Below are 7,089 nucleotides of genomic sequence, written 5' to 3' on the forward strand. Positions count from 1 at the left end.
TTTTGGATTTTTTTTTTTTTAAAAGACACCTATCAACACATTTTCACCTACTTTACCATTTCAAGATATCTGACCGAACTTACAGAGAAGTCAGAGAGTTGGAGCGTCTTTACGAGTCTTTGCCCATATGGTAAGTTGCAAACAAAAGCATCTGCATTCCATTCTGCAAGAGTAAGAGGTGTGAATGTCAGAGAGACAGGGCAGCGGGGTCAATGCTTACAACATGTCAAGGAAACACTGCTGTATTACTGCATGGTTCAAATACTACACGCTACAATGTGTGAAAAAGAAACCTGCTTTTCTGCTGTTTTTTTACACCTCAAAACTAAACTAAACACAGCTTTTGTTCAGCTCAAATGCTTGACATTATCGCATTTATCCGTTCGTGATGTAACCCGGAGCTTCACAATTGCAGCATTTTATTTATAAACGCATAGGAATATTATCCATGATTTCCGCATGATACAATGTGCACTGTCAGTCCTCAGACAGCGATAGTGAGCGGTAAATCTTTACGAGGATAAATGATAGCTCTCCAGGCAACAGTTGAACGTTGTAGCACATAATGTAATATATTTTGCTTTGGTTTCAGAAAATTAAATCTGTGGTTCACCTCAAAGGGCCTCGCAGCATGGAGTTCCTATACTAAGCGTAACTTTTATGGTTCCATGGGATTCCTATGTCTTCTAAAATGCCTCAATAGACAATGAAACTACAGCATGTAAAAACGGTTTAGTTACTGATAAAAGACTTTCTGTGCTACTGTGAGCAAGATAAATGAACTTAAAGTATGCAATATAAAAAAGACAAACTGATACGGGTGAATAATGAAACAACTCTCTTATGTATATATATATATATATATATATATATATATATATCTATCTATCTATATATATATATATATATATATATATATATATATATATATATATATATATATATCTATGTATGTATGTATATATCTATGTATGTATATATCTATGTATGTATGTATATATCTATGTATGTATGTATATATATATATATATCGTATATATACTATATATATATATATATATATATATATATATATATATATATATATATATATATATATATATATATATGTGTGTGTGTGTCATGGTGGCGCAGTGGGTAGCACGATCACCTCACAGCAAGAAGGTGGTTTGAACTTCAGCTGGGTCAGATGACATTTCTTTGTGGAGTTTGTCCACAAGTCCAAAGACATGTGCTATAGGTGAATTGGGTAGGCTAAATTGTCCGTAGTATTTGTGTCCCTAGTGTACTCGTTGCGTAAAACATATTCTGGATAAGTTGGCAGTTCATTCCGCTGTGGCGAACCCAGATTACTAAAGGGACTGAGCCAAAAAGAAAATGAATGAATGAATTATTGTTATTATTATTTACCTTCATTTTGTAAAACCGTCATTTTGTATTGTTTATTTTAATTTTTTATTTTAATCAAAGCTGTTTCTTACAACTATGAGAAATTGGTAGCCAAATTCCCAGATGCATGTTATAGTGATGAAAATAACATGAACAAAATACATGTGATCTGAAATGACAATTTTATTTGAATGAATCATGCAGCCCTACTGTGTACTATGTGATTGTACTATGTGATTCAAACAAAGCAGACAAGTCGGACTTCTCATTATAACCATTATTACTTTTTAAAAATTTATTTTATTAAAAAAAAAAGTTTTCCAACAAATTAAGCAAGGGCATGTTATCAAAACATATATATTATCTTTTAGTCGAGCTTAAAGCTGAAGTGTGCAATTCCTGGGTTTACCATCAGTCCAGAGTATTTTTACTATTATTATTGTTTATTACACTAATTAAATAATATTAAAAATAAAACAAACTGGACTGGGGAGCTTAAGAAAAGAGGAAGAAAAATTCTTTCTACATTCTCAAAATGTTTGAGTAATAACATTTTCCAAAGCATTTCAAGTCTAAATGAATACTCGCAAAACAGACAGAATTTAAATCAAACATGTTAATTTTAATCTAATTTTGACAGAAATTTTAGATAGAACCATATAACACACTCTCAAAAATAAAAGTACAATGCGTCACTGGGGTGGTACCTTTTCAAAATGTACTTTTTTTGTTCCTAACAGGTCCTTAAAGGTACATATTATACTGTATCTTATACAAATGTTCAATTCACCTTTATTTGTATAGCGCTTATACAATGTAGATTATATAAATGTGTACCTTAAAAGGTACTAATGTGCCTCTGTGAAGTACAAAAGTGTGCCCTTTGAAAAGGTACCACACCAGCTTTCATACCTTTATTTCTGAGAGTCATCAAGGTGTCATGTTCATTAAGCTTAAAATACATTGATCAGGTTTCAAAAATGTTTCCGTTATTAAAGATGCTACTTTTTTAATACATGAAACATAACTTGAAGTTTATATAATTCAACATTAGGCACCAAGTAATTTAATTAATTTATTCAATTTGCTTCGGCTTAGTCCCTTTATTAATCAGGGGTCAACACAGTGAAATGAACCGCCAACTTATCCAGCATATGTTATATACAGCGGATGCCCTTCCAGCTGCAACCCAGTACTGGGAAACACCCATACACTCTTGCATTCACACACATACACTACGGCCAATTTTGCGTATTCGATTCACCTATAGCACATATCTTTGGACTGTGGAGGAAACCCACGCCAACACGAGGAGAACATGCAAACTCCACACAGAAACACAAACGGACCCAGCCGGGGTTCGAACCAGCGACCTTCTTGCTGTGAGGCGAGAGTGCTAACTACTAAGCCACAGTGTCAGCCCACAAGTAATTTATAATATTACATAAACATTCTTCAAAATATCTTCTCTCATGTTTAGCAGAAATGAACTCCTACAGGTTTGGAACAACTTGAAGGTGATTATTATTATTATTTTATATTTTTTTGTGAACTATCCCTTTAAGTAACTTTGAGGGAATCTAATCCCCTCTTGCACACCAGCAAATGGCCACAGAGCTGTCACATCAAAGACTCTGGCAGATCCAACTCCACAAACAAGGTCCAAGTTTACAAGGCAGATGCTTCAAAAACACGACCTATTGCACTGTCTAGTAACATCCCAAAATACGACGTGACCTTAATCTGCGCAGTGCAGCTAGCGCGGTGAATCAGCTGGACCATCACATCAAAGTCACCAAAGCTCATTAGACTGGAATGATCAGTTTAGACACTGCGGTCTGACCCAAACACTCACTGATCGGCGGCACTCATTACTGCTCTTGGAAGTCCTAACACATCAGGTCATGCACCGGCTAATCTCTCCTTTAGCATTGCCTGGCACTCCTATCAGGATCCGTGGACGCCAGGGGACGCATGAGGAGGGCCAGATTACATACCTTTTGTGTAAATTGTGCAGACACACACACACAAAAAATTATAATCCCTTACGTAACTTGTGTCTGAAGCTTTTCCTGTTTCATTCTTTTTAGCGAGCGTTGGATAATTGAGTATAGGGTGTCCGTTTGGCCTGGGTCAGTCTAGACTTTTCTTTATGAATGAAACATAAGCAGAGGACAGCACTGCTCAATTGGGTCGCGGCTGCTGCGCCAATGTTTGAAACGCCAGGTTTCTCTCCTTTTTTTCACCCTCCTTCTTTCCCATGTCAAGCGTTCATGCTAGCTAGCACAATACTCAGCTTCAAACCATTCCTATATGTCAGACAACGCTGAACCTGCCACCCCCCCCCCTAAAACTAAGCTGCGACTTGAATTTACAGGTAGGGTGTTGATACTAATGAAATTTCACTCGACCATAATGAACACCTGGGGGAAGTCAGCAATCTCTGCAAAGGTAAACAGTGCGGATGACCTTATTAGTAGGTGTGTTTGCATTTTTACATGCATAAGGTCTGTTTATACTTTGTCAGCTTCCTCTTAATAATGAACTGAGGTGTCAGCGGACTATGTAATCTTCTTGTGAAGTATACAAGATAAATACAGACAGATGGGCTGGCTTGCCATTACACGGCTAGCATGGAAGCGTTACATATTAATACAAAACAGGAAGACAACTGATAAAACTGAGCAAATAACTACACTCAGTATTCATTTTGTCAGTTTCAAACTGCACGAGATAGCGTTGGATTAGTCAATAATAGTGACTTCCTCATTTCTGCAATTTATAGAGTGGATGAACTATGATGTCAATTTGTATGCAAAGACCCAGAAGCGAGTTCCCTCATCCCAAAGTCAATAGGTTGTTTGAATGGGATTTCGGTTAAATCGCTTAAATAAGGTTTGTGGCTACCACAAACTCAAAATACTTTCAAGATACTTGAGGGATTTGTTTCCTTCACTTTCGCCCATTGGTAAAGTTTTTCTTCCTCGCCCCTGTCGCAACTGGCTTGAATAGTTCGGGACTTGTAGAGCTGCGCATCGATGGATTACTCTTCAGTGTTTGGACTCTCAGCAGTGAATATTAAAACACATGAACTGAATTAAATTAAACTGAACTTAAACTCTGAAAACTGAACGGACACTGTTTCAATTCACTATAATCTTCTATGTGAAGCTGCTTTGACACGATCTACATTGTAAAAGCGCTATACAAATAAAGATGAACTAAATTGAATTGAACTTTCACGTTTTAGTCTTAAAAATACTCGCCATACGCCAATTACTCTGGCATACATCTCATCTCAGCCGCAACCCAGCAGTGGAATAGAAACACACCAAATAACTCAAATAAAGTTTCTAAACACTAAACTAAGTTAATAAACACAGTTATGACCAGTGTTGAGGGTATCGCATTATACTTACCACGAGTTAGGTAATAATATTACTTTTCTAACGCATTATATACTTTTAAAAATTAAGTATTAATATTTGAGTTACTCTTTTTAGAGTAACGTTTAGTTTAATTTATTAACTTTACTAAATAAATTGCTTAAGTAAAATTAACTAATCACATTTAATTTGCTTCCCGCGAAAACAGACAAAAACGAAGATGGCAGGCCATGAGCCTTAGATTTCTGGAATGGAAGTGTTCTCATTGTTTTGAATGCACTGAAGAAAAAAGGTAAATGAATGTGTAGTTTATACAGTGCATTGTTCATTGCAGAGCTCATCTATTAAAAAAAGAAAGAAAACCCTGAAACCCACTCTTGATTTTTGAAATCGGTTACGCTTCTTTAAAAAGACGGTTGCTATTAAGTTGCTAAATGAGACTAATTATACATCATCCAGCTGAACTGCCTGGAACACAGCCGGCTTACTTTGGGCATTTGGATTTGTCTGATTTAAGTATTTTCATAAATAACATTTTATAGTTTGTAGTATTTTTCTAATTGTGAAATTCAGATTGTGTGTAGATAATTCCTTCACTTGTAGAGACCATCATGGCAGATTAATTTGTTGATCATTTATTTTAATAAAACGATTTTATGAAGATACTGCTTACCAATGCTGCCTGTCTCTTTCCTGCTCTCAGTGATGCAAATGTGTGCATAAATTCATAAAAATACATACATACTAACTTATTTTAACGTTATCAGTTGATTTTTACATTGTTTTTTCGTCATCTGAACACATTTAACTCTATGTCGTAACTGCAATATTTACACTCCTTAAAATTTATAGCATGGGCCGCTTTTCCTTTCTATTACTTGTTATACGGTGTGACACAAAAAAGAATATTGAATGTTGTTCTCCATCCATGAAGGAACTTGCAGGCATTTAATAGATCTGTCAATCACGCCTCATCAAGGTAAGCGATACACTTATTTAAATGTCCTATGATAGTATGTATGCACATTTATAACACAGTACGTGTTTTAAAACATTTACAACTACCGTAAAGCAAAACAAATGTATTTCCCATGGAAAAAACTATAGTTTATATAATATATAAACCAAGAGAGTAATTCTTTGTCATGGACAATATTTCTAAAAATAAGTTTGAAAAGTTGTGGTTAGAAGGGTGGTGCTGACATAAGCGTGCGTCACAATGTCAGTGTAGTCCGTTTATAGCCTAATGTTAGCTTTTTAGTTCTTGCGTTTGCATTTAAGACCCAAAAGTTATAAAAGTTATATTTTCATGTGAGGATTATCCAGTTGGACAAAACGTGCAAGTCTAATGAACTGTGTTTGAACACAGAGCTTATTATTTGCAATCTTCAAAAAACCTATGGGATTTTATTGAGGGAACCAGTTTTATGCAAGCAGCCGATTGGCCTACAAGGTGATGTCATAGCTCCTCCTTTATTACACTACTTATTATATTCCTTTTCCATTATATTAATTTTCCACCCCCAAAAATTTTATTTTCCCCTTAAATTGTCTTTGAACATTGAAAATGTATGTTATAAAATTAGTGGTAATACTTTAAAATAATAATCTATTAGTTCATGTTAATTAATGTTTTACTAACATGATCTTCGTATTAATAATCTTGTAAAGCATTTATTAATCACAGTAGTTTAGTAATGTGCTATTAAAATCCAAAATTGTGTTCGTTAACATCAGTTATTATTTTTCAATGAATTATGCAATCTAGTGAGCATATCAGTAGCATTGTCTCTCTGTGTTTTCACTTGGTATGCTGTTATGAAAAACATTTGTTGCACATCTGTCACTCATATTACATGTTCAAAACTTGTTCTGTCTCTTCTGATTTATGAAATTCCACACATGCTGTTTCATTCATAATATAGCATGTGGAAAACAGCTTGTAAGCCAAGTTTTATCTATTAAATAACATAAAAAAAAGCTTGAAAAAAAACCACATGAGTGTCACAAGTACATGGATGATGTTCAAGCAAGATTCTTCAATGAACATTTAATGGTTTCTTAACCATCCAATAAGCCAAAGGTGAGAATATTTATAATAAGATATTTATATGGCTGATAAAACTCCATTTTTAATGATTGTGAAATTAGTAACCTCATACAGTATGTGATTACAAACGCACCCTGATTCACTATCCTTCGGCTTAGTCCCTGATTCATCAGGGCTTGCCACAGCAGAATGAACTGCTAATTACTCTGGCATATATTTTATAAGGCAGATGTCCTTCCAGCCGCAACCCAGCAGTGGAATAGA

This window comes from Danio aesculapii, chromosome 18, assembly GCF_903798145.1.
Source record: "Danio aesculapii chromosome 18, fDanAes4.1, whole genome shotgun sequence".
Lineage (NCBI taxonomy): Eukaryota > Metazoa > Chordata > Actinopteri > Cypriniformes > Danionidae > Danio > Danio aesculapii.